Raw genomic sequence first — 24,245 nt, 5'->3', positions numbered from 1 at the left:
TAAGGCTCTGTTCTCTGTACATATTTTTTCACTGCCTTCTTCTCTGACACGGACATGTGTGCGATGGGACCACGCAGCATAAAAATGGCGCTCCAAATCACGTCACATCGGGCTCGAGATTCACTTTGACATCCTTGTTAACGTCTAGCTGTCAATTTTGTTTCAATTTTATACGTATGGAAGACAGCTGTCATCGAAGCAAACTGCTGATGAGAATTTCTCCTCGCTGGAGAATAAATACCGTTTTTATAAGAAAAGTGACATCGTCCTGCATCGGCTGCTTCTTTTGTCTGAAAGCAGCCCTGAGTTTTCTGCAATCAGTCATTTAATTTAATCAACTTCTTCCTTATTGATATAACACGCCCGACTAACTTGCCGAGCCACACGAGAGGAAAGAGAACACGGCCACGAGCGTACTAACTGCAAAATGGCCGTCAATGTAACGATCAGCCAGGAGGCTTACCATAAGTTCGGAGTCACTAAATTTAATCTCATTTCTCCACCTGAAATCGCATCCCCGCAGAAATTATTAGCGTAGGATTTTGATTTACTTTTTTCTAGCTACTATGCAGTATTTGCTTGCATGATGTGGACTAGCGGTTCGTCGATAAGGGCTGCAGAAAACTGGGTTGGCCTGATGGACGGCCATACAAAAAAAGAAGAACAAGCAAGTTTGTTCAAACACATACAACGTGGTGCTGTTCCTGTTCCGATGCTTTTCGAACCATGTATGAATAAGAAACCCGAATCGCGTTTTTGACTATTGCCTTAATGCTCCCTTCCGCTACCGAAACTTGCATACGGAATCCTTGAATAGTGTTGCTTCTATCTATGGACCACCCCACACCTATGGAGTCTTTCAAGCCCATTTTTATTCGAAAGAGGAACAGCTCTTTGAGAGACTTTTGATCTGAACCCACCATTCTATCGGGTGTGCTTTTGTGTACCATTCTGGGCATGGATTTTCGTTCCAGCGCTCAAAGAAAAACATGCGCTCAATCCAAACACACTGACCCCTTCCTGTTTATTCGGGTTTCCATCTACTGTGACTTCTTGGTGTGCATGAAAAGTGTAACGCTTCCAGTCAATACCTGCCTTCGAGGCGGCCCATGCTTTCATGCAGACTTATCGACCCGTTGCGATATCTGGACAGTTCATGCCGTATATATATTACGGTACATATTGTATGCACTGTGTCTGGCCATTTTCTTTATTTTTCTAAGTGTACTGAAAAACAACGTATGAAATAAGGGGCTGGGAATGCATATAAAGGTGTCTGCATGAGTTTATGTTTGCATGTCTGTTTTACTAAGAAGTGATCGGTACTACACATTTATTGTGTCTGCTTTCCTTGCGGTCCCTTATAGAAAATTCTATGTAAGACATATCGAAGGAACCACCTTAGACTGTAAACGAATGTGTTCCCATTTTTTTCATCATGCAACTGGAATTCTTCACGCCAGGGAACGTCGAATGCGCCAACGCGGATGTTTCCACATGTGTCAGTCCACTGTTCGTTCAGTTGTTCAAAATACCAAGTGTCGAGGTCAACAGCCCAATATAGTGGTACCGGAACACGTCCCTATAGTAGTCTTTAGTGATCCCGAATCCGTGCCATCCTAAGTGGGCCAGTCTTTTTTTTTTTTAGGGGCGAAGCTCCTCAAGGTCGAGGCTTGTTCGTTGGCATTGGCGATAGCGTCGACGTTAGCGTTCGCGTTAGCGCCAAAGCCGACTCTGACGATGACGATGACGCTGACGACTATAAAAACAAGCCCATTGCAGACCACACATTCTCTTTCTGCCATCACGGCACAGCACATGCAGCGTAACCACTATACGCCATGACGATGACACTGATGACGACGAAGATGATGACAATGATGATCACGGACAACGACTGGTTTGCGCAGTATATGACGTCTCGATATGTTTTGCGATGCATTTATTATGACTGGAAACAACCCAAAAACCACCAGGAGAACGTGCACAGACCTCGTCTTTGCTACCTTCAGGCTAGATTCGATGCACAACTCAACAAAAGATACCATTCATCGCCATCGCCAATAGACATTTTTTTTTATGACTGTATATAGCTTTGCCACTCATTTACATGCCGGAGTGGTCGATGTAACATCGCACGATCCCACTACTTTGCCCACTCTACTCTCACTTCGTGGATATGCCTTCATTTTTTTTCCTCTTCTAAAAGAAAAGAAAAATATTGAACTTTACCTTATATATACCTCTAAAAAGTTACCGGACCCTATAGCAACATCAAGCTCAGAGCAACTAACTTGTATGTTCGCAGCGACAGCTTTTAGGGGCGTCAAATATGCCGGGAAAAGGGGGGCACTCAGGTGCGCGGCCGGGCGTATCGTTACCTGTGGACAGCCGCGAGCGCGTGCTTTCCGTACCAGCGCGGAAGACACAGAGAGGAGAGCTATAAGCTGCGGGTCGATACGGGGCCTGCGGGCCGGAGAGATATGCGAATCCCGGAGTTCAAGCCCCAACCCGTTCACGAAGCTCACTCTCTTCATCGCACGCGACGAAGCGGCGAGCGTCACTCTTCGATCGTCGTGCGCACCCTTGTGCGGCGTTATCCGACGACCCCTCGCGACGCTGGCACCCATGTGCGTGATGGTGGCGTGTCCGGCGCACGCTGCAGTCGAACACGATATTGATCTGGTGTGCCTTCGCAGGTATGGATCCCATAGGCGGTGACTGACATCACCGCGGGCGTGAAAAGAAATGCAAACCTAGCAACGACCGCGCCGCGGTTACACGATAACCGCACTCGTTATACATGCGCGTGCGCTTTTCTTTTGATACGAGCACAAGGCTAGAGGCAACGTAGTTGGCACGGAAAAGAGATTTGAGGGTATTCTCAGCCTAGACCATGTTGATTGATTGATTGATTTGTGGGGTTTAACGTCCCAAAACCACGATATGATTATGAGAGACGCTAGTCCATGTTGTCTGCAGTCCACGTTGTCTGTAGTAGTACGCTGACAAAGTTTATTCGTATGTAGATGGTGATATTCCGAGAAGTATGCCCAACTAATCGCCCAGTAGTGGAAAAGGCACTGCCGTGTTGGAGTTTGCTGATATCTCTAGGCGTTCGCTGACGGCAGCGCCATCTCAACAGAAATGAATGCGAACTTTCTAAAGGGCGGAGCACTTTAGAAAGATTGTCGCCCATATTTACACTCTATGTGGTGTAATTACACTGATAGTACTCTAAGAAATATCGAGTATTTGTGGAGTGTTTGTGCCACACAACAAAAATCGTCATGTACTTCAATACTTTCCTAGCATTAAAACCACGGTTCAGGTTGTTTGGGGTCCCGAGCGGTGCGCGTTGTCAATTTGGCATAGCATTCTTGACAGAAAAGTGGCGAGCGCTGGAATTTCAAGAAAGGTAACCCGAGCAAGTCAGACGACGATTATTGTTGTGTAGCAGAACTACTCCCCGAATACCCTGTTTTCCTTTGAGTGCAAAGCGTTCGATACAGGTAAGAGTATGGCTAGCGAACTCATTTTCATCGAGTCGCTCGAAGAACAAAAAAAACACACTTCTTATTGGCGTGAACGTGAGCTCAGTATGCTACAGATGGCTACGGAAGCGTACGATGATCGTAGTACATTACAGCATATGACAGTGCGGCCCGCTAAAGCGCTACACACTTGAAACGGGAGATGAAGACAGTGATAAGTGGGCCAGGCTACTAGCGAGAGGTTCGTGGGCCATGCACTTGAGAATCCTGATTTCTGGTCATGTTACTGATTCGTCCTGTTTTGGATATTCATGCATTTCAACCTTTATATGTAGTTTTCTTATTTATATTAGTATTTTTATTATTCGACTCTTTTCACTATATTTGTGATCATCTTTATAGTGACAGGATCTGTGGTCTCTACATTATTGAACTTCATTATAAAATAGCCAAAAACAACGTATTCTTAGATCTGTTTATTATGAAATCTTTATATTGCCATCTGTCTACTGGCCTCAGCAACTGAACAGTATTTGCACAGTTGAGTCGCGTATAAATGTGCGTACTGCCCCACTGTGGTGTTAGTGGCTAAGGTACTCGGCTGCTGACCCGCAGGTCGCGGGATCGAATCCCGGCTGCGGCGGCTGCATTTCCGATGGAGGTGGAAATGTTGTAGTCCCGTGTGCTCAGATTTGGGTGCACGTTAAAGAATCCGAGTTGGTCGAAATTTCCGGAGCCCTCCACTACGGCGTCTCTCATAATCATATGGTGGTTTTGGGACGTTAAACCCCACATATCAATCAGATATAAATGTGCGTACATTCTCTGTCGACCATTCGGACACTCCTGCTCTATCGCATGACGTCAACACTTACCTATATTTATAATTGTGGTCATTCGTGAAGTATATACGGAGAGCCCGAAAGTAGATTCTGCGTCTTATATTCCCAAGCCCAGAAATATAGGGACCACCGTTTCTTCGGCTCCATAAAGCACTGAGCAAACAGAAATGCTGAAGAAGTGTGTAAAAGTGCGCAGGAAGCAAGCTTTCCCGGCATTACTCGAATCTCAAGAAAAAAAAAAAGATCTGCTAAAGACGTGTGGGCACACGCTTTTTAAAAGCCCATCTAAATCCGGTCGTCTTAGGGACTTGTTTCCTCGCTGTTCTGGAGACGCAGTTCATTAGTGCCTCGTGGGACTCAAAAGAAGATCCCCTATCCCCTTCTCTCTCTCTTTCTCGATCTGCTTAGTACGCCTAGGCTCCTTGAATGGACTCTGTATACACGCGAGGCACTGAAGAACCTCGCGGTATTTTTCGCTTTCATCGCCTTCAGAAGACTCTTAACGGGAAAGGGGAGACCGTCTTGGCGCCAGTGCGGTGAATGTGCATTCGCTCTCGATTCTGCCGCAGTCAACTTAGACCTTTCGTTCGTTTCGGTGTCTTTATTATTTTTCCCCGTATTTTTTTTTTGCCTCCGCTCATTTCTTCTCTTCGCATCAATTCTGTTGAAAGCAAGGTCGTAAAGGCAATTTCCCAGGAGGATGTGCTCGTGGGGCGGGGGAAAGTTTGTTTGCCGACACGTGGCAAAAGGAACAGCCGAGTTACGCGGGGCGGGAGTGGAAGCAAATATTCGGCAAAAACTTTTCGATCGTGGCACCTCGCCTCTTTTCTTTTCATAGATGTGCCAACCTTATATGGATGTTGTTGGCGTTTTATTTTTTGTGACGTTCTCAGCGTCCTTAAATTTTTATGCTCCACCATACATCGGCGATCTAATTTGCATGTAACTTGGTTTCACAGCACTGATGGGAGGTGGCATAACCTAACTAAAAAGGGTAGAAAAAATCCTGTTGCCTTGCACTAAAAAGAACAATACAGAGGTGCTAGTGTCAACATGAGTTTGCTTATATTCATTTAAGAATTCTTTGCGAACCATTTTTTTTCGGAGACTTGCCGTACAAAATGGGCTCTATCATCATAATAAGTAAGCTTCCTCGAAAGATATGCCATGAGCGTTAAAAAAAGTTTGTATACTTCGAACCATCACTTGCGCCAGCCATATTACTCTGAATGACTTTCTGTTTATTGTTTTTTTCTGTTGGACATAATGGACAGGCTGAAGCGCCCTTGTTGCTTGTTACTGTTGGATAGTTTCCAAACAGATATATTCCGTATTCCCACTGCATGCTTCTCACGGACTAGCGTGAAACCATCATGTGTAGTCTTGACTATTTATCATTCTCTTTTTACTCTTCTTTTCTCTTTCTATTATTTCCCCTCTTCCCCACTTCAAGTGTAGTGTAGCCAAGGTAGCCAAGGCTTGGTTAAACTCCCTGCCTTTCCTCCCCCCTTCTATCTATCTCACTCATCAACAAATTCGAATTCGGGGGTGTGAAGTTGGTCGGGTTATAAAACGAACGGTATAGCTTTCTGCATCAGACCAATAACAAAATATGAAGTGACACGGCTCAAGACCAGGGCAAACATATTAGGGGAAAAGCCAGAGGGTCCATTATTCACTTGATCATGAAGTCTATAGAAGGCAAAAACCAACTAAGTCGATGTATTGTAGCGAAACGTCGGGGTTGTTCAAGTTAGGTGCATCGGACGACCAGGGAGACGAATAAGTGTGGGTGAAACTCCGCGGAGGCAATCGATGAGACGTCAACACGATGATTTCGGGGAGCACTCATTGGGGGTTTATTTAGCTAACACAACTTCAAGTAACAAAATGCACTGGGTCACAAAGAAAAAAACAGAGAAAAGGGCGACATACCCCTCGGCCTGCATGGCCTGGTCTCCCGTGGTGAGATCCGCTGTTTACCCCGAATCCGCTCACTTTTCAAGTTTCAAACATCCTCTTTTTAACCCTTGGTCGTACAAAGAGTCTTCACAAAAACCAATCACATGTTCGGACTCGCAGCATCTCAACCAATCACAGAAACACTTTCATAAAAGGCACTACATTTGTAAAAACCTTTTTACCAAAATGAAACACGCAAAGGGATAGGTACTCCGCACGGGACACTCTCTCCCATACCAGGCCGTGCTGTCCAACATTACTCGTGCTGCCTCCTTCGGCCGACTACCGTCGGCGGCCGTTCCCACGCTCGGGCCCCGTAAGTTCTTTCATTAACTGTTGCTTTCTAGAAGCGTCCTTAAGAAGGATGGGTACACCATTGCTTACCAGGTGTACATGCGACAGCGAGGCGCCCCGACATCCTAACAACAGCGCGAGAGAATATGGTCGTTTACCTGCCGCCACGATGTCTCGGTCAGGCTAAGTGGTCGCGTCCCCATGTCATTCTCAATGACACGCGTGCCTGTTAACAATGGCTTAGACTCAGACGGTGGCGCCGGACCTGCCTCCTGCTAGATGCTTTTCCTAGTAAGCTTTCCCCTTCTAATCCCGAACGGGGGCGACCTTGACTGCTCCGTTTTTAAGCCGTAAATGTAGCGTGTAGGCGCCTGTCCCAGGCTGGAAAACACGATTTATCCCACATTCCATTAAAGTCAAAAGCGGAAGCTCTGTAATGGCCAGAGAAACAAACCCAAAGGTAGAAGAGTACAAAGAAAGACTTAAAAAAGAAGCAGAGGAGTTGGTTTTGCACAAATTTCCTGAGAAGATACTGGAGCTGGAAACCTTGCTCTCGCGACAGTATTGTTCCACCTAACTTTTTCAATCCACCCCTACACCACTACTCCTCGATTGTTTTTATTTTGAAGACTTTCATAACATACCATCACTTTGCATTCACCCAAAGATCGGAGGCATCGCGAGCGTTCTGCACCTCACCTTTTTATTGCATTGCCTCCATGATCGGCCCATCTTTAACACAGCGACGATTTGATGGGATGGCAAGTTTCGCTATGTGATATTACACATTTATGCGGCTTGTGGCGTCATGATGGCATATGCAACGTCATTACGTGTTGATATCTTTCATCACTCGTGTCAATTTTTATGCCAATCAATTTTCGTATTCAGTGAGGTATCAGACGGCATCAGACGTCCACAAGTGTATGACTTCCACCGACCAAGAGACTAAAGCCGTGTTCGTTGATGCGCTGTAATGTGAGAATCAATACCAACCATATAATACTCAGAGCAAGTTAGCAAATGTAGAAGCAGGGGGGTAAATATTAAAACGTGCAAAAATGAGGACAAGAAGGACGTGCGTCGGCGCGTCCGATGGCGCGTGCGCAGTATTTCGGGACGGCAGAGGCCCGCATACTGCGCAGCGCCCGTAAATATCACTCTCATACTTAAAGGCATTGCCCGCGGGAGAAGAGAGAAAAAGGGAGAGAGAGAGCTCACAATCTATCGCCCACATATGTCAGGGCTTAAATTGGAGCCTCATAACGCTCTCCTCGATGCGACGAACCGCAGAGCTGCGCCAATAGCGTCGCTCCGAGCGCCGTCTTTCCCTCAAGTGTATACCAGCTTATATTTCACGCCCAAACCGCATCTCACCAGGGACAGCGAAGGGGCTTGTACATCAGTGCCCCGCTTCCGATTTTATGAGGGTTTTTTTTTTTATCTCGGACGTCAAGAAGCCGTAGCAAAAAAGAAGAGGAAGGAAAGTTTGTAGTTCGACCAGCGATATCCAGAAATGCCAGCCGCCCTTGTGACATATACGTCGTTTCTCTACACACTCAGCGCAAACCTCACTTTTGCAGCCTTTATTGTCTCGCGACGCTTCTTTTCTTCTAGCGAAGCACAGGATTAGTCGAGGCAGATGGACGACGGGAAGAACAGCGGGGCGCCAGCATGGGAGGTCAGTGCTTTACAACGGGCGGCACCGCGGAGCTCGACTGTTCGATGCCAAGTCGCCAGCACCGTGTGGCTCGGAGGCCGCTGGCTGGTCTCGTAAAAGTGTCATCGCGTGGCGAAGTCCGTGATTTAGAGCGGGCGCTCTATCGGTGATACCGCTTTCAAACGGCGCGCCGGTGAGATTACGGCGTCGAACGAGCCCAGATGTTACGACCCGGCGGGGCCTCTTTAGTTCTCGCCGACGGTTACTCACAACCGCGTGCGGGTAGTACACCCACCTCGCCGGAACACATGCTGCTGTCCGATATGGTGTTTTGTGGGTGGCGCTGTTCTCTTGGAGAAAACTTCCCTGCCGTTCAGCTTATCTGCACTCAGCGCTTTAGGATAGACGGCAAGAAATATATTGCAGGGGATGCGGCTGCCTCAAAATGTATACAGTAATACCGCATGCGTCTGTTTCGGTTGGAACAAGCAGTTCCAACCGTATGGTGACGAGCCGTGATGACATTTACGTCCCTGAACGCAAGGTTTATTCACGCCTGTGACTAGCACCAGTCGTGCGACCATTTCCTGCTGCGGATCAAAAGGCGACTTTGTAAGACCGATGCTGACATGTGCGTGAGGCCCATAGCCATCGCCACAAAGAATTCTCGTCGGCTTGCGTAGCGGTTGCCCTGCAATGTAACATCAGCCGACGTCATGTTTCTGCGCATCTGATAGTTCAAAAGTTTGCGGCTGCAGTTGCGCGACGGGAAAGTCATTTCAAGTTGTCACTTGGCTTCCAAAACCAAAGCTGAAGCCAAAGCTGTCGTTTTGGACCAAAGCGGTCATTTGCGACAATTTCCAACCAGTCACTGTGCGTCTAGCCTACAGTCATGCAACCATTTCTGGTCGCATGTGTGAAAAAAACCTTTTATAATTTGTGAAGACTTCATAACTGCGAGAATCACAAAATATTTCACACAGTTGAGCCATGGGCCAGATCAACTTGCTCAGACTCTAGGCTTAAGTCAATCTTGTGGCCGGTCTACAGCACCTGAGGAGACTGTACTTACGCATCTTGTGATTAACCGTCCTGGTTTTCATCGCTAGCTTGAGCATGAAACACTGGAATTATATCTATTTGAGCATGAAGCATTGAAATTACATCTACAGCGTGAAACTATATCTGTCTCACCGCGTGTGTGGGGGCAAAATTCAATTTCCCTTTTTTCTCTTGTACATATTGGGCAAAAAAGCGACCCGTAATGTTTTATATCCTGCCACGCCGCATATCGTATTTCTCACAACCATTCTTCCACGGGGTACCTTACAACAGTGACGCGCTCAAAGCACTGCTATTTTATATTTTATGCTTCCGTGCTTTTTTCATCTTGCACTGAATGCTACTCCGAAGTTCATGTATAATAATATTCGGTTGAACAGCACATCGCAGTTATTCATTGGTTACACAAAGATCGCATTTGACGGGAATCACGTCCACCTACGTGATTTCTCCATTACGAACTACTGCGATCTTTTTGTGATATGGAATGTAACCTATTTTTTGTAATAGGTAAATTGACCTTTGGAATGATAACAAGAAAGCAGAATCATGCAGTAACGGTGTAAAGAGAGGTCATGATGGATATTGTTGAAATGTCGAAAACTGTGGTTCTTTGCCCAAGTACATGACATTCCAATTTTTTTTATTAAGATGAGTTTCAGAACCGTAACAGCATAATTGTCTGGGTAACGTACATGCACTTATATGCGCAGTAACCAAACGCCCATTTGTGGGAAGTGAACCAATAAAATGGTAGAACAAAACAACCGGTTCGTCAGAAAATTTGATCGTACCGGTAACTACATTTTTCATGAAAATATATTTGTGCTAATAAATGAGAGTACTGAAACTGGGGCAGTTCTTTCTTTAGGGGCCAAGCTCCTTAAAGCGGCATTCGTTCGTCCCTCGTCGTAGTTGTAGTGTGTAACCAGTCTTACGCTTTGTCCTGCAGGGTGGTGCCGGTGGGAGATTTCTCCTGTGTGTTGTTGAACAATAGAAAAATCGCAGCATGCGCGTTTACTAAAAGCTGAATTCTCCTGTCTCTCATTCCCCCTCAGCAATCATTGGCATGTACATTGAGCACTATCTGACAAGAAAGGGTTGCTAGGTTACACTCACAGGGCGTAACCTCCTTAGTTTTAGAAAGGTTTAGAGAGCGTTGGGCCGCATTGCCATGAATACAGTGAACTAGTATATGCCATGAACTCGAGGTGGTTCAAGGTGGGAAGTAGACACGAAGCGCAAGCCATAAGAAAGTGTGCGTGTGCCATCTCTCGTTTGGTCCTTGGAATGTGCGCTGGATGGCGGTGCTTCTGTAAGCGGAATATATGATGAAAAGATGCGAGATGGTGGTACTTGGACTGTTGACTAGATGGACGTACGGACACACAGACAGATGCATGGATGGACGCATGGATGGCTGCATGGACGAATGGACGCATGGACGGACGCAGGGGTGGATGCATGGACGAACGCAGAGACGAACGCACGAACAGACGCACGCACGGACGGGCGGATGGACGCACGGGCGGTCACACAGACGCAAGCATAGACGGATGGAAGCAACAACACATGGACGTACGGATGCTTCGCCCCAATCTCCATCATTCACCCCGTTTATATGCTGCCAATTTTTTCTCTGTTCAGCTGCGTTCTGTTGTATTGTGATTGTAAAATATGCTTTCTTTCTTTTTATTTCACTTCTTATAAATATTTTTTTAAAAACGCACATTTCCCAGAGTCGCACGATAAATAGTAATGTTGAATACTGCAGAAATACTTTAAATGTGGACGAATTGTGCGGTACATTGAATCTATCATGTCCGAACGAGTAGGTTTAGAGTACGTGTTTCTTGTTCAGTACATTTGTATTTTTTTCTTTAGGTGGATTGGTGTTTTTACGCAGATGCGTTATTGCAAAAGAAAAAAATTCTGCTTTGCTCTTCTTTTCCAGCTTTAAACCAATGCATTTTTACATATATTTCCAACTCAAGTCTTTACATTCATGAACAATCACGAACAATCATCGGACAGCGTGTGCTTTGAATAAAAGATTCTTGTTGTCTCGAGGCAGACGGAGGAAACAAGGCTCATTTTCTGCACTTAGATTACGAAGCATGCACAATTTTACGTGTTGTCTTTTTTTTTTCTTCCAAACGAGAATGAAGAACCTCGAGATTATTCCACTTTCTTTTTTCCTTTCCTTTCTTTCTTTCTTTCTTTCCTTCTATCTTTCTTTCTTTCTTTCCAACACATTCTCGAGGTGACTGAGTTTTCACTTTGTGTCACTTTCCACTGCTTCTGTTTCAGACTGTAGCAGTTTGTACACGTTCGTTGGTTGTATTTTTGTTTTATCGCTTCTTACCTTATACCTGTCCACTTCTAGGGGAGCCTTGCCTTTCTATGCTGCTTTTTAGGGTTCTAGCAAAAACTCTATGACCAGTGCCATATGATTGGTAAAAAGGCGACCAGGATTCTTCCGAAACAAACGAGCATTTGAAGGTCTAGTCGGTCGGATAGTTTGGTTGTAGTCAAGATATAGGGGGGGGGGCAGAATATGCGGCCCGGCATTCTTAACAAAGAGTTGATCAAGGCTTCAAACACCCATAAACCTTCTGCAATTTTTGTTTTCGAGGAAAGCGTGCACCGGAGATCTTCAAACATGTAAAGATACGAAAACACTGCAACACCCAACACACAACAAATAGAAATGACAGCTCATAAAACAACAATTTAGGAAAATCGAGAAGGTTGCTGCTTCTATACGTAAGCGCTGCAAGCCGGAAGTACAAAAGTGCAGAGAAAATTTCTCGTGAAGACCACCGTCTCCAGGCAGGTGCACCCGTATATAGCGCTTCTTTTCGCGCCGAGTTAGCCAGCTGCCTCTTGAATTATTGTAAAGAATCGCCAAGAAAAGGAACGACTGGAGGGATGAGCGGAGAGGAGGCGAGAAAAGTGGGCTAGTGGACGTGAAGCGTTTTCCCTATTTCCTCTCGGCGTATATCGCGCGTGCGCCCTGATTTCGCTTGTGTCTGGCGCAAGGAAATCACACGCTTTCTCCGCTGCGCGAGAAAGGAACGCTTCGAAAAGATTGTCTTTCTAAGCAGATAGCTCAACCTGGAAGAACTCTGTGTAGAAGAAAGAAAGGAAATAGCGAAGACAGACAGCGCGAGCCTTGATGTATGTGAGTGTTTGGTGCATCTCAGCCATTCAGCAACGAAACAAAGACAACCACATATTCAAAGTTTTCGAGGATAGCCGCTGCTGAGAAAACGAGCCAAGTGATGCCTCTAAATCTCTCTCATTCTCCGGAATGCGTTCTCTCAAAATACCATGAAATAGCGATCGCGAAAAGGAGACAGGAGGAACGTTGACCAAAGTATTGCGAAGTAGCCGTCTTCATGGGCGCACGTTGATTTGGGGGGAAATGAATGGACGCTGACTATCTCTAACAGGCAGGCTCGGGGATATAGAAGCAAGCCTATGCACACAAAAAAGTTACAACGATGCATGTTGGCCATTTCTAAAACCGGTGTTGTTTGAAGCTACATGCACACTTATATTTCTGCCCATTAGCAAAATATCTGCAATTCCACGGACTACTGAAGCTTGTTGGGATGCTTTTTGAACAATCTTGGTGCTCATTTTGCCTTTTCAGAGTAAAATTTCAATCGCAAATAATTCGAATGAAGCAATTTAGTGGCACATTTTCCTCTTCTGTCAGTGCTCTGATGAATGTTGGTCGGGTGATTTTTGTGAGCATCAGTATAATTCAAATGCTGACCACAGTCACTTATCTTCATATATCTGTATAACTAAAATTACTTCGTGACGGCCCTTACAAAAATCCTATATATGGACTTATATAAAAATCCCCATATATGGCTACATCAGGAATTGGGCATATCTGGCCCATATACGGAATCCCCATATATGGGCCGTATATAAACTGATATGTTCAAGTCCTGATATAGCCATATATGGGCCTTATATCCCCATATATGGGTGCTGCTGTATATGGCCATATATGGCTATATATAGAGGCATCCATATAAGGTCTTATATGGATGCTTTCATATATGGCCTTATATGGATACCTTTATATAAAGCCATTCAAATGATTCATCTATATTAGTTCAGCCTGTGTCACCGGCAAAAAATATAGCTGCTCAAATCATTCTTCAGATAGAATTATACGTGTTTGTTGAAAGGTCTGCATGCAGTCACTATCATCTCCAAAACAAAGGCAGTACATACCCCAGAACATTCTTGTTCAATTAAGTTATCCTCAATATATCTCAAGTTATTCTCAACAGCAATTTGCTAAAATGTAACTTGGCATCATATTTAAAGTTTGTGGTGCGCACATGTCACTGTTAGTCCACTTTTCCTGAAGAGATACATTCTTTGTGCTTAAATATATTGCTTACTTATCGACACTTTTTATTTGTCTATTTATTTCATTACCCACAGCACCAATTGGCATTACATTGGGGGAGCATTTACGAAAAGTAGAATACAAAAAATACATAGTCAGCCAAACAAATAATCAAAGTCACCTGAATCACAATCTGCAAGAGAAATTCATATATAAATCGGAACATGTTCTAACATATAAATCGGAACAATTCTAACATGAAATAAAACAAATATTTGGGAGTGTAGAGGCAATGCTAGAAGGCAGCTGGTTCAATCTTGTAATTTTTTTTTTGGTAACAAATCATTTTGAAACACGTCAGTCTTGCATGCGATTATTCTTATCTTGAACCTATGGTCAACACGGTCTGAGACATAGTACGGTGGAAGTAAATATTCCGCTTTATCGATTCCGACTTGACAAAAATAAATAGCATAAAAGAACCCAATTTGAGTTTTGTAAAAATATCTTTCAGAGTGTGTTATGTTTAAAACTTTTCTCGTGTGTCAATGGAGCGTCCATAGTCAGTCAAAACGAAATATGACTTGCTATTGACCGTATGAACTGCGTGTGCATTGAATAACTTAAATGAGTTGATAATCAACTTTTAAGAAGTTCGGTCGAAAGTGATTGGTATGCAAGCTTGTTATGTACAAGTATTGTGACTAATGACCTATAGAACGACTGCTAAAATTGGTGTCTATAGGTCTCTGTGCGCGTGGGAACGGAGGCATTTAACAATATTTCTTGCCAACGGGACACTAAAAATGTACTTTGTAAACGTAATCCGCTTTCCATTTTGCCAATAATGCATCATTAACGTAACAGTTGTAAAGAGCTCATTCTGCAGAAATTCCGGTGTAGGCATCGGTGGCTCTCCATGAAAAATCGTCTTGTCAATGATCGAAAATTGAGAGAATGCAAATAAAACAAATATTATAAATTTTCGGGTTTGAGTGATGATCGAAATCATGCAGGCAATTTGCATGGCATGCAAGTGCTCTACAACACAGCTATGCATCTGCTTGGAAATAAAGCATGAATAACTTCCTCTTGTTGTAAATGCAAGGAAAATAACTGTCATGCTTAACAAATACATGTATCCTGCATACAGGTTTCACAACACCTTTAATATCGCAGCTATATTGCATGATACAAGCGTGCATTGTCATCAAGCATCACAACACGTTATTACCAACGTGACTTCGCGGTCTAAAGACAGCCAACCATTACAAAAGGCACACTGGTTACTGCACGTATTTCCTCACGACTGCGTAGTGGGTGCATAAAGTTCTAAAACATTTTACACACATTATATTGAGAAGCACGTTCTGCTGGGCGAGTTGGTACTTCATCTTAACTTAGTTGCGCGAAAAAATTTGAAGTGCGAAAGGAAGACACCTGGACACAGCGCACACTAACAACTGAAACTTTATTGATGAAAACAGACATATGTATGCGGTTACGACAACACGTGAGGTGGAAAAAAATGATTAGATGAGCAGACATCTGATCATTTTCTTTCACAGTGTGGACATCGTGTGGTGGATGGCACTGCGCTGTCGTGTGGGAAGTATTATTTAGAATTTATTTATATAATTGTAGATCACAAAGCTTCTTTAAAGGAATTAACAACCATTCTTTAACCAATCATCATATTGTAGAGAGTGTGGCTGCGCGCCCTTGTTTGGAATACGGTAGTTAAAGCTAAATTCAGTGGCACGGTATAGCGCGGGAAATCGAAGAGGCGTATTTCATAAACAAAGCTGGGGATTCATGTGTCACGTAACTCTCACTTATGTTGCTTGCTACTGAGGTAGCTTTCCTGGAAGCGCATCATTTATACAATCTGTCTGCTCATCTAATCCTTTTCTTTCACCGCACGTGTTCTCGTAACCGCATATATACGTATGTCTGTTTTCTCCAACAATGTTTCAGTTGTCAGTGGGTGCTGCGTCTAGGTGTCCTCCTTTTGTATTTCAATTTTTTGGCGCAACTCAGTAATTACATAATATTTCTTGTTCTTTAAACTATGTTACCCCTTTTTTACACAAAATGCAGCCATGTGCGAAACCTTCATTGAGACACTTTCAACCTTTTCAATTACACAGTACTATTCCACAATTAAATTTGTTCAAGTAGCATCATGCAATAAAGAGTACACACTAAGTGATTGAATTACGCACAAGAAACATGATCGATACTGCTATGACGTTCAACTGTGAAAAACGGAGCTTAACGGTCCCCCAGTTTTTTCACACATTGCAAGCCCTAATGCATCATACCAGTTTATTTGTCGGCTTGCGTAAAACTATCTACAGTGCTCGCGGATTAAAACGTGACATCACATTATTTTGTGTAACTATGTATGCGGGTATGCGCAGTTACTCAAGGTAACCACGCGATTTTGCGACATCAGTAACGATAATGTCGCCTGTGATATACGCATTGCAGTCAAATTTACACTTATGTCACCCTGGTTGTAGATGGCGGAAACTAAATTACGGGCTATTCTTAAGTTTTTCCATTGGGATCCGTGACATAGCACCCTGCTTTGAAGAATGAAACTAGCAACAAAATTTTAACTGCGTGTCCTTATCAAAACACACGTAAATATAAAAACAAGTAGAACGTAGACGAAGAAAGATAAATTCAAACGCAAGACAAATTCAAACGTGGGCTCATAAATCTCATGACACCCTTGGAGTTTGAGATATGCAACTCTTTTTTTATTTGTAATTGCGCAAGTTGTCATTTATCCTTGGTTTTTCCTCAAGCGTTAAAATGAGAAAAATAAGACACAAGTATATTTACATCAATATATTTATAAAAAGTACAATGGCACAAAACCAACATTTTCCTGGCGTAGATTTTTTGATTAAATAGAGCACTGTCTGGATCAAGTGAAAAAAAAGAAAGTGTTGTCGTATCGCTTAAACAAAACAGCCTAATGACGTAACCACGATTAGCATAAAGTTATTTACTCAGCAAGCATGCAATGTGGTATGTTTTCGAGTTATCATAATATTTATGAACAACGTGCGAAGGTAATGAAAATGATGAACTTACCTTAACATTTAACTGAGACTTGTCTTTCAAGGAGCCTGTTAATCCTGATAACCTATTCACACCTTAAAGCCACCACGTGCATTCGTACTGCTTTAGGAAGAAGTTTTGAAGCAACGCTGGCCCGCAAGCGTGGGTATCCATTTCCTTCTCGCACGAAAAGTTGACGATCGCCAATCCAGCAGCGTACAGACGCACACGCACACAAAAACACTTCCACGTCCGTCCACAATTTCGCCGCGTACAGCGAAGTAGATTCCTGAGAGCTGCGCGATTATCTTGTGTAAATTGGAGCAGTAGTTGAACACGAAATAAGAGCAAAAGGAATGAAAATTAACAAACTCGATCAGCATGGCACCCATGACTCCGGCGAGCAAAAAAAAACAACAATGACGCGGACGGATACAGTGCACGCAGGCTTGACAATGAATATTGCAATGGATACTACATTACTCCTTGAGATCAATGATTTACGCACTTTTCCCTAGAACTAAATTTTCCTGAGCTTATTCGTGAACGACGTTTCATTTTTTAACTATTATTGACGCAATGTTATTACCATACGACTGAATGTTTGTGCAAACTATTTTCTTCGTCGTTACTTGAAATGGGCCGCGGCACTCTCTTTCCTGCTGTGTCGACTGTCGACAGACTGTTGTATACCACGTACGGCAGGGCTACATGGTGCCTACGCGCCACGCTTCTTCGAACAACTTTCTCCGAAGTGTCCACTCATCCGACGGGCGCCCTTTTTTGTATTTTTTTACTGTGCGCACCCCTTGCAACCAATGCAGTCAGGCGAGTTTTTTCGAACAATGGACTTCAACTTCCTTCCGCGGGCCCAGAAAGCTGCACGTGCAAGACCTTTGAGACAGGCATTCCGTGGAGCTGAAATCGCTGCTTCGTGTACGCCGGCTACGAAGACGCGTTTCAGCGGAATTTTCATCTTATTTCGCAAGCATTTAAAATGATAATAATAATATTCAATCAACCAATAATCAATCAATCATTTTTTAACCTACCCAAGAACAACCATAGGGTCTTTCATGCTGGCGCGCGCGAAAAGAAAACAAAAACAAACAATACCTTACAGACTGTCCACAGAAATGCAAAAAAGAGCAAAAACGAGCAGTCGAAAAGAAATCAACGCACAATGGAAACAACAAATAAAAGAGTAGATATTCATGGAATGGGACTGAAAAATAATGTAGAATATACATAACCGTGGCGAAAACTTCCTGAAAGACGGAAAAGGGAAGAATATGTTCATGTGCAAAGCTACGTTAGGACAGGGCAGCCCTCACTGACAAAAAAAATGACTGTAGACTATGAAAAACATAACGAATTGAGAAAGTTGACGTTAGATAGACTCGGTATTCTGTAAAGGATAGAGTGTTGAAAGAAGCTGGCAGGTACATGCAACGGTCGATTCTCTCTCGATAACTTACGCGGAGTTTCAAAATTATTACAACCGAGAAGGGCAGAATATCTCACCCTGAACTAGCTTGTAAAGAAATAACAGCTCAGCGCGATTTTGCCGGCCGTTAACTGATGGCAAATATAATATTCTAGCAGTGTTGAAAGGATTCTAGTGAAATGATGAGGGTAAATACTTATGAAATTTTTCTGGACTCACTCAGTGGCGCTACTGCTGGATTAAGCAAGGCCATTCCAAATCAAATATGCATATGTACTCAAGTTGACCACGACATATCGCGGTGTACAATTTGTAGAAGGCTGTAAAAGAACCGGATTCTCGCGAGATGTTGAGCCAACAGGAAGAGAATGAAGGCCTCGCATGGCAGCACATTTAATGCAAGTAGAAAAAATTCAGCATGCTATCAAAAAGAACACCAAGATAACTGATCTCAAAAAACTTACATAACGACGCAGTATGACAGCATATGGATTTGCTGTTGGGCGTTTTGCGAAATACAGCAACAACAACAACAACAACAACAACAACAACAACAATAATAATAATAATAATAATAATAATAATAATAATAATAATAATAATAATAATAATAATACACTCATATCATTCTGACATGGCCGAAAATATCTAGCCACATTGAATGAAATGCCAGTGTCCGGGTGCCCATGAATCTCTATACGTGAGTGTGCACTTGCGCAGTTTGGTGGGTATGTACCGGCATACATATCTTATAAGTAAGTGCACTACCGTGTTGGTGTTGAAAGGATATGTTCGCAAGCAGTTTGAATCGTTACGCGCCTGCACAACAAGGGGCTGTTTACATAATGTAGAGTTTGGCTTAGGTATCACGCCAGCCCGCAAAAAATGTGTCATACTAATTGTATTCACAAGGCAATGTTTAGGCTAATCCTGATGATGGCACGTGCGCTTTAGTGACCTCGACTAAGTAATGACACACCGACACAAAATAGAAGTTTTGTGAATTCGGCAGCCTACGTTAAATGTTGCTATAAAGCTTCAGCATTTCATTACATGGTCCATTAAATATGTATCACGTGTGAGTCAGTTGCACCTTTCCTAACGTACATGTCTATGACGTGAGATTTATTTGACGCTTGCAAACATTACACTAAATTATTTGTTCACTTGTGCAATCATAAAATTTTCGATAAATTTACTATGTGCACAGCCAGGAACATTATACGTAGCCAAAGGGAACGCAAGATGTATTTTTGCAATAAATTAGTACAACTTCCATCTTGAATGTTCTCATAATAGTGCCTGCAAGTTGCATTCACGTAAGTTCTTTTTGTTTTTGAAAACACTCCCTAAACATTGCACTGCGCATGCAATTATAGTAAATGGCTGCTGAAAGCAATCGCAGATGAGGGTTCAACAGGATTAATAGAAATCTTGTTATATGAAGGAAGCATATAGCCATCAAAACTTTCAAATAATCAGAAATTTTGTCCACCGATGTGGAAGCTAAAAGTGCATTGAAATTACTCTTTCTTGCTGCCACTTTAAACAATGCATTAATGTGAACAATATAAGTTGCATGCATTTTGTCTTTACATAATACTATATAGGATTGCTCTATAATAATAGCGAGGTTCGGAAGCTTCAATACGTTTTGTGACTTGACACGATTCCTTCCTCGTAAAACATGTCTGCTCTTGTATACATTATTTACGTCGTATTAATTGCAACTTATTGTTTCAAACCTAAATGCCATGAAAAATGTACGAGTTAAATTACACGAATGCATGCATATATGCATTCAACTGAGTTGCAAATATCACGTACACAAAGCTGACCTGAAATTTCGGTTTTTTTGCATGGCAGAAACAACATATATATTTAATACTCCTATTGTTATGAAAAACAAGCAGGTCAGCTTTGTGTACAAATTGTTATATATTACAATTCGCATAAAAGTGTGATCACGGTGCTAAATATATACGTGGTTCATCCCAAATAAGAGAGCACTTCCACATATAAGGATCCACTTGATATGTTATATATGGTGTGGCCGTGCCTTATTTGGCCAGATTTGACTCCTTATATGGGCCAACCGCGTCATATATGGCCGTATATAACCCCATACATGAACCGACTCCGCCAGATATACATCCATATATGCTTATATGTGGCCACATATGCTGCCATATATGCCTATATATGGCCACATATGCTGCCATATATGCTTATATATGGCCAGATATAACTTATATATGGGCCATGTATGGCGTTTCCGTAAGGGGGTACGCAGAAACAAAAAAGACCATCCAAACGATTGATTCATTTTAATCATTATTACCTCCTGGTTTTGCAATGAGAGAGAACGGGTGTTCTGCGCGATAAAACGAACTATTGAGATACCACTGTGCTACGTACTTCTTAACTCTTACATGAAACTAGGGGCATTTCGCAAGGAGACCCGTGCAGAGATGAAGCTGATCAAGTGTTATTTCGCAATGTGATTCTGGTGAAATTGCGCTTGACCCGCTGCGTCCACGTGCGTGTTAAATTAGGCGGGTGCTTGCGCAAATTGTGTGTGTCGTCACGTACGCGCCGGTCTAGTAGGACCATCTTGAAGGTTCTTTTTCTGCAATCATGCTGCCATTTCTTTCGTTCTTGCCCCATATCTCAGTGTCGAGAATGAAGAAGGGGAAGGCAAAAGGGCACATTCCTTCCTTAAAACTATGCAGTAATACAAAATATACAAGAGGCATGAACTGTGGCAACAAGCTAAAGAAACTTTACGTTGCACAAAAAATAAATATGCTATGTTTGACCGGAACATTGGATACAGGTGTCTTATTTCAAACACAGCATTCGTTACCTGGGCAATCGTATAACAACCATCGTGTGCGAACATTCCTGTGTAGTGTGCTTCAAAGTTGTTAACACATTGTAATTTTCCTAAGGTTGCTTTCATATTACTGCGAAGTTGATCCAAAAGTTTTTATTCTGATTGGGCTGTGTGTGTGCGCGGGATTTATTACTACCAGGATGCAAAGATGTGAAAGTGAGCTCCTCTTCGCAAGTTCGGGTAAGGGTGATTGGGATAGCCTGAATTCGCGTTCGTGTTTTTGGGGGCGAAGCTCTTTAGGATATGGGTTAGTCCCGCGTTCATCGTAGTATAGCCAGCCCTGATTCTCCTAATGGCGAAGCAGAGTGGCGGGGGCATTGAAGACACTTGCGCTCGGCTTTCTTGGCTCGCGTGTCGTCGGGGGTGTTGGGGGGCTTGCTGCGTGAGTCGTACACCCCCGTAGTACCAAAGGGAGTCGAAATTTTTGGAGCCCTCCACTACGTCGTCTCTCACAATCATATGGTGGTTTTAGGACGTTAAACGCCACATATCATATCAATCGTAGTCGTCGTAGTCGTAGTAGCCAGTGGCAATGCATTGCATGTCAGTAAAAACGGTGTCACAGCATATCCATGGAAGGAATGATGCTGAGTTGGGCGAAACGTCCGTCCGTGCGTCCGTCTGTGGGTCCGTCTACCACCCGTCCACCTGTGCGTCCGTCCATGTGCGCGTCCATGCGTCCATCCGCCCGTGTGTCTGTCCGTGCGTGCGTTCGTGCATCAGGCCTTCCGTGCTTCTGTGCCTCCGCTCGTGCATCCGCTTTGCCCCACCTCGTGAATAATGCCACGGGAAACTGCCAACGTTCAGTGTAAGGCAGACATCATGAACAAGAGAAGCGCTGATGGCACCGTTACAAGAGACGGAGCCAGCCGCAATGCGTGAGCGGGTCCTGCAAGAGGAAGGGGGGGGGGGTATACATTTATGCTGTAAAACGGTGCAAACCGTTTCGCAAACGGAAATAAAAACAAAAGGGACGCTAGGAGCAGGGCAACAAAGTATGTGCGATAGCAAAAAGACCCGAGTAACTTCAAGTATATGAAATATCTCTGCGAGCGACATGCCTTCGGCCTTGTTTCTTCCGTGGATCGGATGTCCCGACACGGCGCTGGTGTTACGCTCGGAATGCGTGCCGCACTCTTCTCTAGCTATTTGAAGAGGCGGAGAGGAAAGAGAACAGCGAAGAGGAACGCAGCTTCTGGCACTGTAGCGCGGTGCCGACCACCACCACCACGGGAGACATCTCTCGGTCAAGATCCCGTGAAGATAAGGCCCTATCTCGACAGCACGCTGACGCTCGGCTGAGCCCGAATACTCGCTCGGCTAGACGAATAGATGGATGCGTGCGTGGCAGGAACTCTGGTGTGCACGGCGAGGCCACGACCCGGGGAGGAGACAAATTTGGAAGGGCAGCACAGCTAGCTCTCTCTCTCTCTTTCAGGCGTCCTCTTCCTTCACCTCTGCCATCGAAAAACAGCAAAAAATAAGAGCTCAGCCCACTCACGTGCCGTTGTTTCTACTGTCCCTGCTTCGCGTTGCCAAACGGGCTGGAAGAGTGAGCCCTTCTCCTTCTTTCATACCGTAAGGGACTTTGCTGCCGCTGCTTCCTGCCTTTGCTTCAACCGGTGTGTTTGCTTTACGGCGTCTCAGCCGAAGTACTGCGTCATGCTGTCACCCGCTTTGTCCGCGCTCGCTTTGGTCACATTTATTCTTGGCACAATTTCTATTGGCACGTCTCTGGTTGGAATCCCAACTTAACTGTTGCCTCTCTGCATCTCTCCCCCACGTGTACTCTTCCTGCATCACCCCTCTACTTCTCTCCTTTCAACTCCTCGAGATCCGCCACCCCCAACTGCTCACACACACACACACATGCCCGCATTAGGACGAGGACCGTTCCTATGCATTTTCTTTTTATTCTTTTCCCAGCCTCTGGCAGCTTTCTTGCATCTATGTTTGAGTACGCTTTAGTACACCATGCGAGAGCGTGCCGTCTGAAAATCGGCGACGCGAGTAGAGTGCGAAGGATGCAAAGACAACGGAGGCTGTTGAGGCTCATTTGCTGACAGAGCACAGTCTTGTTTCTCAGCGTACCTACTTTGGTGTTTTACTTTAGGTTATAAGTATTTTTGTCATCGTCTTAACGCCACCTTCAGTATAACAGCATGGATATTGAGCAGCCGATTTGTGGATCGGTTGTTCCTGAAGTGTGTTTATGCATAATTTTACACATTGTGTCTATGGCAAAGAGGACTAAATACTTGGCACATCTGTGTTGTCAAGCAGCAGTACTTCCCCAATACACACAATAGCGTTCATAACCTCAGAGCATTATGTGGCTGTCAGGTCGTCCTGTGAATATACAAAAGTCACTCATTTCAGTGATCTAGGCGTCGTGCGGCCAAGCATCATTCCCTCTATTTCAGTGTTTTCTCATGATGCACGCACCATTATTCTCGAACACTTCTATAAATGCAGTACACTAATGTCCTCGCCATTTAGGTCAGCAGTTTCGTTTAGCCTTGTTCAAGCCGCCAGTAGACAACTCATGCCCCGATGACATAGCATTGCCTTTCGTTGTAAGCTGTAATGACCATGTTATATATGTACACAATTTTAAATGTGAAGCATTTCTTAGCGAACTTCGGCGACTTTGAGCGCACCAATCTATCTATCTATCTATCTATCTATCTATCTATCTATCTATCTATCTATCTATCTATCTATCTATCTATATATATATATATATATATATTGTAACGAGGAGAAATAAGACAAAGAGACAACGCCTTTGCTGCAGGCCGGCTGTTCTTTATCTGCCTCCTCTTCCTCATCCTCCTTCTCTTCAGGTATGCGCCGAGCACGATCGCCGCTTTGTCATCATTACACTCGGCCACGCTGCAGCTGGTCTACTCCTGTAAGAAAAACACAAACCAATGTCACGTTTGCCGCCGTATGCAGTTCTTCATCCGCGACACATGCACCGTAAAGTTATTCCGTTTTCTCTTGTCTCTGCGCGTATCAGAAGCTGTGGATCGTACTCGCCAAGTGTTATCTCCCAAGCGCTCAGAAATAATGTAAGGGCCGTCGTACTTTGGGTGCAGTTTGTTTGAAGACGATGGCGCACCTCGCTGTAGC

At 43.9% G+C, this 24,245-nt stretch overlaps 1 protein-coding gene across 2 annotated transcripts in view; it reads left to right on the top strand.

Moving 5' to 3' along the window:
- LOC142814265 (cell adhesion molecule 3-like) overlaps window positions 1-24,245 on the top strand; it is a 195,886-nt gene that overhangs the window by 85,628 nt on the left and 86,013 nt on the right. The gene's annotated exons all lie outside the window — the stretch shown is intronic.

Source organism: Rhipicephalus microplus, chromosome 4 (genome assembly GCF_043290135.1).
Source record: "Rhipicephalus microplus isolate Deutch F79 chromosome 4, USDA_Rmic, whole genome shotgun sequence".
In the NCBI taxonomy this organism is placed as follows: domain Eukaryota; kingdom Metazoa; phylum Arthropoda; class Arachnida; order Ixodida; family Ixodidae; genus Rhipicephalus; species Rhipicephalus microplus.
The sequence above is the reverse complement of the archived record's forward strand: the minus strand, read 5'-3'. Positions and strand labels throughout refer to the sequence as shown.